Source organism: Nomascus leucogenys, chromosome 3, assembly GCF_006542625.1.
Source record: "Nomascus leucogenys isolate Asia chromosome 3, Asia_NLE_v1, whole genome shotgun sequence".
Classification (NCBI taxonomy): Eukaryota; Metazoa; Chordata; class Mammalia; order Primates; family Hylobatidae; genus Nomascus; species Nomascus leucogenys.
Genome location: NC_044383.1, coordinates 130,186,955 through 130,200,197, shown reverse-complemented (window position 1 = coordinate 130,200,197; position 13,243 = coordinate 130,186,955).

Below are 13,243 nucleotides of genomic sequence, written 5' to 3'. Positions count from 1 at the left end.
TATCAGCGTGGGCAAAACAGAGTCCAGGAAGAGTGATGGTGATGGGGCTAGGAGTGGGGAATAGAGCATGTAGGGCATTGGTAGTCATGATAGTCTTTACATTTTACATTGATTGAGATAGGAAGACTGAAGAACGTTTAGTGGAGAAGCTAAATGATGTGGCTGGTTGTTTTTTTAATCTACCATTTTGTTGAGGCTAGATTAAAGGACAAAGATTAAAACAGACCAACGAGTTAGAAAGCTGTGATGGTTAATTTGATGTGTCAAATTTATTGGACCATGGGGTGCCCAGATATTTGGTAAAACATTATCCTGGGTGTGTCTGTGAGGGTGCTTGCTGATGACATTTTTATTTTTTATTTTTTTGAGACAGCAGCTCACTCTGTTCCCCAGGCTGCAGTGCGGTGGCATGATCATGGCTCCCTGCAGCCTCGACCTCCCCTGCTCAAGTGATCCTCCTGCCTCAGCCTCCCGAGTAGCTGGGACTACAGGCATGCACTACCACATTTGGCAAATTTTTTATTTTTAGCCCAGGCTGGTCTCCAACTCCTCAGCTCAAGTGATCCTCCCACCTTGGCCTCCCAAAGTGCTGGGTTAACAGGCATCAGTTACCATGCTCAGCTGAGATTAACCTTTGAATCCATGGAGAAGATTGCCTGAAAAAGTAAATTGTGGATGGGGAGGAAAGGCGAAGATTGCTGGGGATTAAGAGTGGCATTGTGGACACCTTCAGTTTGGAGTTGTCAAGTTGTCATGAAGGCAGTTGGTTAGGTGAGTCTGGGATGGCGGTATATATTTGGCATTCTTTAGCATACAGATGGTGTGCAGGCAGAATGGGGATGTCTGAAGTCTGAGTCCTGGCATGCTCCAAAGTTCAGAGGTTAGGAAGATAAAGAATCAAAAAAAGAGAATGAGAAGTTCTGATTAGTGAGATAGATAAACCAAGAGAGAACACGTTCGGAAGCCAAATTTTAAAAATGTTGCAAAAAAGAATGATTAACTGTGAAATGCTGCTACAGTGTGTAAAATTAGGACGGAAAACTGAGGAATGGGCTTGGCCACATGGAGGTCAGTGGTGAGCTTGGTAAGAAGAGTTTTAGTGGGGGATGACCAAAGCCTGTTTGGAGTGAAAGAATAAAAATGGCAGATGAAGACAAAGAAATGGAGTAGAAACTGGAAGGAACCATATAGTCAAAGCAGTTTTTTTTTTTTTATTAGAAGCTATACACGTTTGTACGCTCAACGGCATGAACCAAAAGGAAAGGAAAGAGGGATGATACGGGGGAGAAAAAATGGGTTACATGCTGGAGCAATGTTCTCGAGTAGATGAGCAGGTGTGCGATCCAATGCACAAATGGAAATTTGGGGTAAAATAGAAGAAAGAGTTCGTCCCTGGTAACAGGAGAGAACAACTCCAAACTGAACGTGTCCAAAATGCCACTCTTAATCCCCAGCCATCTTCCCCTTCCCTCCCCATCCACAATTTACTTTTTCAGGCGGTCTTCCTCATGGATTCAAATGATAATCTCAGCCGTGTGGTAGCCTGTAAACCCAGCATTTTGGGAGGCCAGGGTAGGAGGATCACTTGAGCCCGGGAGTTAGAGACCAGCCTGGGCAACACAGGGAGAAAAGAATTAGCCAGGTGCGGTGGTGCATGCCTGTTGTCCCAGCTATTCGGAAAGTATGGCAGTGATGCTGGTAAATGTGGAGGCAAGAACATATTTTATCAATGAAATTAAAAGCAAGAGCCGGACGCAGTGGCTCAGGCCTGTAATCCCAGCACTTTGGGAGGCCGAGGCGGGCGGGTCACCTGAGGTCGGGAGTTCAAGACCAGCCTGACCAACATGGAGAAACCCCATCTCTACTAAAGATACAAAATTAGCCGGGCATGGTGGCGCATAATGACAGGGTTTAGAGTATGGCCAATCTGAATTATCTTCCACAATTGATCTGCCCACACCCAGCTGAAACTCCAGGTTATTCTTGTTTTATAAATTTCTCTGGAGACCTTGGCTCTCCCCTCCAGTCTGGAGTTTTTCAGAGATGATGACCGATAAGGACCTTAGGGTGAAGCTCAGATAAAACAGAGCAGGCACTGGGTGCGGGGTGTGGCAGTTGCATGGAGATCTGTCAGCCGTGGCCATCATCCTGCACGCTAGTGCCATTCTTAATTTACAGAGCTCTAAACCCATTGAATCCCAGGGTTGGAAGGTCCTCTAGCACAGCCACCCTTCTGAGGTGCAACTCCTTCACGGCCCTCTGTCAAATAGTCATTGCGTATCCCTGTACCATGTAGTAACCACCAACTACCATTTCTCTTTTTCATGCTAGTTCGAGAACTCTTTGCAGATAAAGAATGTGTTTAAACTTCTTATGTTGTTGTGATAAAATAATTACAATATAGAATTTACCATTGTAACTATGTTAAAGTGTACAGTGGCATTAAATACAGGTACGTTCACATTGTGGTGTAACCATCACCACCATCTTGAACGTTTTTATCTTCCCAAATAAACTTTACACCCATTAAACACTAACTCCCTAGTCTCTCCTCCCTCTCACCCTTAGCAACCACCATTCTACTTTTTTTTCTTTACTAACATCTCTCTAACTCAGTCCTTGATAACCACAATTCTACTTCTACTTCTATGAGTTCAATGTTTATAGATTCCACATATAAGTGTCATCATGTGGTATTTGTTTTTCTGTGCCTGGCTTATTTCACTTAACATAATGTCCTCCAAGTTCATTCATGTTGTCACAATGACAAGATTTCCTTCTTCTGTAAGGCTGAAAGTACTCCGTTGTGTATATATATCACATTTTCTTTATGCATTCATCCACTGTTGAACACTTATGTTGATTCTATATCTTGGCTATTGTAAAATGCTGCAATAAACAGGGACATGCAAAAATCTCATCACACTAATTTCATTTCCTTTAGATATATACCCAGTAGTGAAACTGCTAGATTCCACCATTTCTGCCTCAATGAATTTGACTGCTCTAAATATCTCATATAAGTGGAATCGTACAATATTTGTCCTTCGGTGACCGGCTTATTTCACTTGGCATTATGACTTTAATGTTTATCCATGCTCTATGAAGCATGTGTCAGAATTTCCTTCCTTTTTAAGGCCGAGTAATAACTCATTGTATGTATATACCAGATTTTGTTTATCCATTCACCTGTCAGTGGACACTTGGGTTGCTTCCACCCTTTGGCTATTGTGACTAATGCTGCTATGAACATGAGTGTACAAATATCTCTTTGAGTCCCTGCTTTCATTTTTGTGGAGTATATACCCAGAAATGAATTTGCTGGGTCATATGGTAATTCTATGTTTAATTTTTTGTAGAATTATCATTATCATCTTCCACAACAGCCAAGCCATTTTACATTTATACCTGCAATGCGCAAGGGTTCCAATGTCTCCACCTCCTTGCCAACACTTATTTTCCTTAGGTTATCTTTGATTTCTATTTCATACCCTGCAGGACACATGATAGTGTATGAGTAAATTATTGACCCTGTTATTAACCCTGTCAAAAAGGAAATGAGGTTAAACGAAGCAACTTGTGCTCAGCAAGTCTCAGCTAGTACACCTCGTTCTAGATTTGCACTGTACTTTACCATAGCCACATGTGGCTAATTAAATCTAAATTAATTAAAATTAAATAAAATTTAAAAATTCAGTTCCTCAGCCACATTAGCAACATTTTAAGTACTTAACAGCCACCATAACTAGTGTCTACTATTTTGGACAGTGCAGAATATAATATTTCCATTATTGTAGACAGTTATTAATATTTGGCTTCTATATTGGACAGCACTTTCTAGATTCTGGTAGCCACCTCTGCCTCATCGTACAAATAATATTTGAATAAGCTTTTCCAGAACTGGCCAGCTTTAAATTTAAGTTTAAGATCTTTCTTTCAGGAGAGAGAAAATATGCTGCTTAAAAGTCTGTGGCTTTTTTGTACCTCAACGGCTGCTCTGTGAGCTCTCTAATTTTCATGTTTAAATACTGTATTTGGACACTCAGTGATCATGTGGTTCTGTTGCTCTTTATCACCTCTGTGAATGCAGACTTATAAAACTAGTTAAAGCTTTGTCTATATCATTCAACTCACCTACTAAAGTATAAGTTTCAAGAAGGCAAGGATTATGCCTGTTTCACTTACTCCTTTTTACCTAGAGCCTAGCACAATACCTAGAACATTAGAGACACTCAAAAAATATTTGTTGAAAGATGAGTTAATGAATGACCATAGTAAGCACTGAGATGAAGGCCCTGATACAGCCTTTTAGAGGGAGGCACCTAGACATAACAAGACCTAGGAATATCTATCTAGCTCTCATATATTAATAGTTAGAAAATATGTTTTTTTTCTTACAGAGCATAGATTTTAAGCTAGGGCCTTTTCCCCATTATTTAAAAAGTAGCTTAAAATTTAATTCCTATAAGGATCTTGTCTAATGCATGTTTATAAAGCTACTACTCTGATTTGTAAACACCTGTTACCATAAGTGAATATAATAATGAGAACAAATAAATTATAGATTTGTATAGTATCAACATGTGTGCAGAGATCTCCTTTTGCCCCTCCAATCCACTTTCCACCTCCCTCCCACCTGTTCTCTGACTTGGGAGTCTGATCTGAATGGATTATTCTGACAGCTGCCTGTGCCCCATAGCTTTCCTGCGAATAGGAAAACTGGCAGGAGGACAGGGGCAGGGAATGAGGTCAGGAAATGTATTCCAAATAGAAGTTCGTGTGTGCCCCTCAACAAAAGGTCCCAATTCCTCTAATGTGGTCTCCTCTACATGTCTCTCTCTCCCTTCCTGGTTTCAGATACTTTTCCATACTCGTGATTCTCAGTCAAAGGTTCCATTACAGCTCCCCTCCACCCTGTCCATATCTTTATAATAGACCCCTTATTTAAAACCTCTGCTTGAATTATACTAATTTGAATATGCCATCCATTTCCCTTTAACCAATACAGTTTTCTTAATTAGTAGCTAGAGCATAGTCTCCAAATCCCATCTCTGAAAATTTTATAACTACAATCCTGACAGAAATGTTCCCTAGTGATATTATCATATCATTGTTTCAATGCACTTGTTAGCTTTATGAAGAAACCAGACTGTATGTCATATAAATTGTTCTCCAGTACACGCAGACTAGAAATATATTCTCAGATTCACAGGCAAATCTTTTTGCATATAGCTTTTCTACATAAAATGTAGAAATAAATTTATGGAAACATATAAATGAGAAATCTTTTAGTGTTTTGAACTGGTACATAATATTTTACATATTTATGGGGTACATATGATATTTTGTTGCATGCATAGAATGTGTAAGGATCAAGTCCAGGTATTTGGGGTATCCCTCATCTTGACTTATTTATCATTTCCATATGTTGGAAACATTTCAAGTTCCCTATTTTAGCTAATTTGAAATATACAATACATTGTTGCTAACTATAGTTAGCAACAATAGAACTGTTATGGAACATTAGAACTTACTTCTTTTATCCAACTGTAATTTGTATCCTTTGATCAGACTGTCTTCATCCCCGTTTCCACTCACGCAACCTTCCCAGCATCTGGTATCTATCATTCTACTCTCTACCTCGATGAAATTAACTTTTAAGCTCCCATGAGTAAGAACATGTGAAATTTGCCTAGGTCTGACTTATTTTACTTAACATAATAACCTTCAGTTCCATCCATTTTGCTGCAAATGGCATGATTTCATTCTTTTATGGCTGAATAGTGTTCCATTGTGTTTATATACCACATTTTGTTTATCCCATAAATGGAAATTTACAAAGTAAAATCAAGTTAATTGTTGAAGTTTTAAATATTTCAATATATAATAAGTTAAAGTTTTAAATATTTCAGTATGTAATAAGCATATCTTAAATTACTTCTAGATATGTGATGAAATCTGCAAAGGTTTCAGTACTTCAAACAAGTCATCATTACTCACATACAAGAGAACACAGTTTTTATCCCTTGAAGCTTGTTTTAAATGTACAATTTTTAGCAAACATGAGATCATTAAAAAATATAAACCTAATAATGCTGATACCAATATTAAAGATAACCAATACTGTTGTTTGGTTGCAATGTGCCGAGCACCATGTTCACATTGCCATATATTATTTAATTTCTCATCACAAATTTGTGAAATGTGCACAACTCAACCCTATTTAAGAGAGGAATAGACTGAACCTATAGCCTCCTGTCCATTGTCCAGGAAACGACAAGCAGAAGACTTCAGACTCAAATACTAGCGTGCAACACAAAAATCCAGGTTGTTCACCATTAATAATTCAAGAACAATGTTAGAGACCACAGAAGAGGCCGGGCGCAGTGGCTCTCGCCTGTAATCCCAGCACTTTGGGAGGCAGAGGTGGGCAGAGTGCTTGAGCCCAGAAGTTCAAAATTAGCTTGGGCAACACGGCAAAACCCCATCTCTACAAAAGAAGACAAAGAAATTAGCCAGGTGGTTGGCGTCTGTAGTCCCAGCTGCTCGGGAGGCTGTGTTGGGAGAATCACCTAAGCCCAGTAAGTCGAGGCTGCAGTGAGCCATTACTGCACAACTGCACTCCAGCCTAGGCAATAGAATGAGACCCTGTCTCAAAACAACAAGAACAACAACAACAGCAACAAAAACTGAAAATAATGACTTTCCAAAGCAAATGATTTTTTTCATCCTGTTATCTGCACAAAAGGGCAATATGAACTCAAGGTAAGCTTAGAAAAAATACTAAAAAAAAGAGAAGAATGCAACAGATAACTCTCATAGAAAAGCAAATTTCTTGTTATTTACTAAGATCATTTCTTTTTCCAAGCTTGATACACCAATAGGGGTAGAAAACATGTGGCGAAAAATTGTATGATTTTGGTATTTGTCAAATTGTGCTCCTGCCTACAATTCCTGAATTGACACTATTGCATCTTTACTTTAACCCAAATTTCAATTAAGTAAAAACTTTTCTTTGATATATTTGCTTACTTGTAAGAGGCCTGAAGTTTGATATGTACCAGTTGCTCTAATGTATATAAATAGAACAAAAGTTTTCTGTGAAGGAGAATGAGTTTTTTAAAAATCTGATCTAGAGATAATCTAGTTGATCCACTTAATGGCTCTTGATGGAAACCAATTTTTCTGCAACTGTGATTTTTGCATAACAAGTTGCAAAAGTATTTTAAGATCAGACTGTTACTCAATATTCATTTCTGGTAAACTCCTTTTTGCACCATTGCCTTCGTCTGCAGAACAGATAAAAGTGAAACAGAAAAGCACAGACAGAATGTAACACATAAGCCATGCCTTTTACAGATAATAGTTTAGCCACAAGCCTTGAAATACTGGTTTTGAATGTGAATAATTAGTTTTCAACAAGTATAATTTTCACAAATACCTTAAACATTTGTATAGCCATATTCTGTTCATTTAGATGAATTTGTGTCATCTATTTAGAAACTCTATACTTCCACGCCAAGAAGCCTTACTTTGGGGCTGAGATCTGGCTTTCTTCTCTTCCTCCCCTTCATCCATTTCATCCCCTTGAGGCTGCTCCATGTCTTTGTCTTACTTTTCCCTTTGGCACTCTTCAGATGCACCCATGCCTTCTTCGTGGATGGTTTATAGTTTCTGTGAGTTCACGGACCACAGCCTGCTAGCAACTTCCATGACCCTGAAGAAAATTTGAAAGTACAATACTGGCACCAAAAAAAACAAGTTGTTTCAAATGATGAATTGGGCCAGGTGCTGTGGTTCACGCCTGTAATCCCAGCACTTTGGGAGGCCAAGGTGGGAGGATCACTTGAGGTCAGGATTTCAAGATCAGCCTGGCCAACACGGCGAAACCCTATCTCTACTAAAAATACAAAAATTAGCCAGGCGTGGTGGCATGTGCCTGTAGTCCCAGTTATTCAAGAGGCTGAGGCAGGAGAATCGCTTGAACCCAAGAGGCAGAGGTTGCAGTGAGCCAAGATCGCGCCACTGCACTCCAGCCTGGGTGACACAGTGAGATTCTTTCTCCAAAAAAAAAAAAAAAAAAAAAAAAAAAAAAAAAAAATATATATATATATATATATATATATATATATGTGAATTGACCAAAAATGGCAGAGTAAACAGGTTGAAGTCTGAGCAGTGAACTCCCCGATTCAAAGGACAGTCTTTCCTTGAGACATCTGCCTCTGTGGGTGATGATCTTTTTGAGACCTTGCCGAAGCTGACGGATGTTCCTCTCAGTCCCTCGCTCCTTTCCTTGTGTGCCCCAGGTGTGAGGAGTGATCTTTGGTAGGGTCTAACATGGCCTTGCGTCACTCAGGGTGTTGAAAGCAGGCTGCTGTAGCTGATTTCTTTAAACCCTATTTTTCTACAGGTTGGTGATGAAGAAAGGTGAATTATGAAACAGGAACTTTTGCCACAACCCTGTATCCCTAGTCACAAAGAAACATTTACAAAAGTCCACATGCAAACTGGAATTCATAATTGATTACAGTGCAAATGTGGGTGCTAGACTTAATTTATTCACACCTATTTCTTCTGCAGACCTGGCACAGCATCTCTGCAAATTAATGAGTGGGCCCCTTTTCAAGAAAAAACCGATATGGCACCCAGTGTTGACAAATTATTTCTACCACAGTGTTACTTGAATGTAATATAAACACGATGTTACTTAAACATAAACAAGCTATAAATTCCTTAAGGCTGTAGACCCTTTAAAAAACTGTAAAATCCAAACCAATTTGCACATTAAAAGCATAAAATTAATAATAATATTAAAACAGACTGGGCGCAGTGGCTTATGCCTATAATCCTAACACTTTGGGAGGCTGAGATGGGTGGATCTCTTGAGTCCAGGAGTTTGAGACCAGCTTGAGCAAGGCCCTGTCTCTACAAGAAAAAAAAAGCCAAAATTAGCCAGGTGTGGCCGGGCGCGGTGGCTCATGCCTGTAATCCGAGCACTTTGGGAGGCAGAGGCGGGTAGATCACGAGGTCAGGAGATCGAGACCATCCTGGCTAACTAAACCCCGTCTCTACTAAAAATACAAAAAAATTAGCTGGGCGTGGTGGTGGGTGCCTGTAGTCCCAGCTAACTCGGGAGGCTGAGGCAGGAAAATGGTGTGAACCTGGGAGGCGGAGCTTGCAGTGAGCCGAGATTGCGCCACTGCACCCCAGCCTGGGCGACAGAGCGAGACTCCGTCTCAAAAAAAAAAAAAAAAAAAAAAAGACAAAAAAAAAAATTAGCCAGGTGTGATGTGGGAGGATCACCTGAGGTCAAGGCTGCGGTAAGCCATAATTGCACCCCACCAAACTCCAGCCTGAGCCACAGAATGAGACCAGTCTCAAAATAATAATAATAATAAAACAGCATTGATTTAACATTGTTTTGATGAAACAAAACCACGAAAGTTTATTCTAAAAGTAGAAACGGTCATTTGGGTGTTTTGTATTTCACTTGTTAGCTATGTGATTCTCTTTATTTTGAATATATTTGAATATGAAAATATTCAAATATTTTGAATACTATTTATTTTGAATATAATAGACATGCACTTGAGGATCTCTCATTATCCTTGTTCTGATTTTCTCTTTTAAACTACACATTTGTCCTGAATCGTCAATCCATGGTTCATTAATAAATCATTAATCTAAAATACTCGCTAAAATAAAATGCCAAAATATGAATGTAATTTAATGAAAACGTTTTTATTCAATATTTATGATCATATTTAGTCCTAATGAATTTAAATATTGGGTATGATGCATCTCCTTTGAAACAGGAATGTGGTAGTAACTCAGGAGGTACAGGTGTTTCACATTAGGCACACTTGTGCTACTAAAGGCTGTATGATGACTCAGCTGTCCTATCATTTGCCTCCAGTGCTGCAGGTCACCAAGACATCACCTGAGCTTTACTTGGAGCCAGGCTTTGATTTGTTGCCACACATGTGTCGACCAGATGTAAATGGTGAGACTGCATACTTATAAAGCGGAGTATGCAGATAATCCTGAATTATAATTTTTTAGCTTACCATCCAAATTCAATTTTGTAGAACAATTGGACCCCCTGCAAACATCAATAATAGTTTGAAACGCTGGGCAGGTAGTTATGGTTGTGCTATGTGGAGAAACATGGTAGAGAGAAAAGACTGGATTGAATGTCTGAATTCCAGGCCAACCATGGTTTGATCCCAATGCATCTGTCAGGAAGGCAGAACATCCTCGTAGTCAGAAGCGCTGGTTCTGGAACCAGACTGCCTGAGTTTGTATCCTGCTTGTGTTTTTCCCTCTCAGGAAGGATCTGATGTGCAGCTGCTAGAAATGAAGTTAGAAGGCACATCCAACTGTCAGAGCACTCTGGGCCTGACTTGGCTACAGACAGCTGCTTCCTCTGAGGTTACACCTTCCCCCAGCAGCTTGTGTCCTGTGCTAGGGATAAAGTTGGGGCCATCTCAGCTCTATGCAGGATACTCTGATGAGCACAGTATGCTACAGAGCTCCTGGCCAGGTTGATTGAGGCTTTGTCAGGCCTCCATCCCAGTTTGGCTTCTTCCTCTGCCCAATTCTGCCTCCAGTATCTTCCTTTCATGGGTGTTGATGCCTAACAAACATCTTACATCCCAAACTCTGTCTCCGCAAATTCTTCTAGACAACCCAATCTGCAATACTGCACCACAAAGTTTTGGTTGTTTGAATTTGGCTAACTAACCTCTCTGTGCCTCAGTTTCCTAATCTGTAACATGGAAACATTAAAATTATATTTCCTTTAATATGAGACACCTTTGCTTGTAAGATTCATTTCTGTTTCATACGGCATTAAAAAAGAAAAAACTGATTGGGTGCAGTGGCTAACGCCTGTAATTCTAGCATTTTGGGAGGCCGAGGCAGGCAGATTGCTTGAGCCCAGGAGTTCAAGACCAGCCTGGGCCACATGTATCTACAAAAAAATACAAAAATTAGTCAGGTGTGGTGGTGCCCTACTGTAGTTCCAGCTACTTGTGAGGCTAAGGTAGGAGGATCTCTTGAGCCCAGGAGGCAGAGGTTGCAGTGAGCTGTGATCATGCCACTACACTCCAGCCTGAGTGACAGACTGAGACCCTGTAAAAGAAAAGAAAAGAAAGAAAGAAAGAAAGAAGAAACAAAGAAAGAGAGAGAGAGAAAGAAAGAGAGAGAGAAAGAAAGAAAGAAAAAGAAAGAGAACTTACATGAAGGAGGCACTAACAGAAGATCTCCATCCAGAACTGACACAAGGTGTTATGATTAGGCTGTGTCTCCACCCAAATCTCATCTTGAATTGTAGTCCCCATGTGTCCAGGGAGGGAAGTGAGTGGATTATGGGGGCGGTTTCCTCCATGCTGTTCTTGTGATAGTGAATTCTCACGAGATCTCGTGGTTTTATAAATGGTACTGCACTCTCACACTCACTCCCTCCAGCTGCCTTGTGAAGAACGTGCCTGCTTCTCCTTTTGCCACGATTGTAAGTTTAAAATTGACATGGCCTCCCCAGCCATGGTGAACTGTGAGTCAATTAAACCTCTTTCTTTCATAAATTACCCAGTCTTGGGTATTTATAGCAGTGTGAGAATAGACTAATACGCAGGGTAAGGAAGAAATAAAGCTACAGAAAGAGATAAGAAAACTTTTGTATCTTAATCTTTTTTAATATGAAAAGGATTTTATAATTATTATTTTTATGATATATCATATTAGTGAATATAACAGATTGCATTTTCACAAATGGCAAAAGAAGCAAAGGATAACATTTCTCTTTGATTCCCAGGAACCTCGAAATCATCTGTCTTTTGGAGGATTCAGTTTTTTATGACACTGTGATACTGTCCATGAGGATACCAACAGTGCTTAGTAGTAACAAACGTTTTGCTAAGCTGGTCTATCTGGGTCCTTGCTCAAGGTGCTCATATTCTTCTAATCTGGTTCTGAGCACCTGGTCATGTGTTTCTTAGTTATTATGCACAGGATCTGTTTAGAGGGATAGGTTTGGTGTGTTCATATGGAATGTCCACAGAAGGGTGGTAGCGTAACGTCATCCTGCCATCAGATATCAAAGCAAGCTCTATTTTGCATTTATAGTCATCTGAAAGAGAAGAATACATGGAATTATTCAAATAATTGATCCAAAAAATGCAGAAAAAGAAGAAAAGGGGAACAAAGAACAGATGAAACAAACAGAAAACAAATAGCAAGATGTTAGATTTCAGCCTAACACATAAATATTCACATTAAATATAAGTAGTCTAAACACTCCAATTAAAAGGCAGAGATGGTCAGACTGCACAAAAAAGAAAAATGCAACTATATACTGCTTACAGAAAAGGTACTCATTAAATATAAAGACACAAGTGAAGTTATGAGAAAAGATACAGCATGCTAACATGAATTAAAAAAAAGCTAGAGTTGCTATATTAATATCAGACAAAGTATATTTGAAAGCAAATTAGAAGTATTACTAGAGGTAAAAAAGGTCATTTCATAATGATAAAGTGGTAAATTAATCAGAAAGAAATAACAATTCTAAAAGCTTATGCATCTAATAATAGCTTCAAAATATATGAATTAATAAATTAATGAAATCCTGATCTATTTAAATAATTTTTATTTTAAGTGTTTATGTTCATTAGTTATAATTTGTATTCTGCCTTTGTTTTAATTGACAGACTTTTGGGGGGTCAGTTTTTTATTTATAAGGACAATTAAGCAGAAAGTACAGAGAATTCCCACATACCCCCTCATCTTCTCCCAACTACACAAAGGGGTAAATAAGAAAATTTTTGTGTCTTAATCTTTTTTAATATGAAAAGACATTTTATAAGTATTATTATTTTATGATATAACATATTAGTGAATATAATAGATTTTATTTTCTCAAATGGCCAATGAAGCAAAAGATAACATTTAAGTCTTTACATTCATTAGTTTCCCCTTTTAGTCACATCTTGTTTTAATGTGGTACACTTGTTACAATTGATGAGCCATATTGGTACATTCTTATTAACTAAAACCCATAGTTTACATTGAGGCTCACTCTTTGTGTTGTACATTCTATTGGGTTTGTATATGTCTGTGTGTGTGATTTTTCTCCAACTGGGTTTTGACAAATGTATAATGATTAGTATATTATAGAAACATGTAATCCACTCATACAGTATGATACAGAATAGTTTCACTGTCCTAAAATATTCCCTAT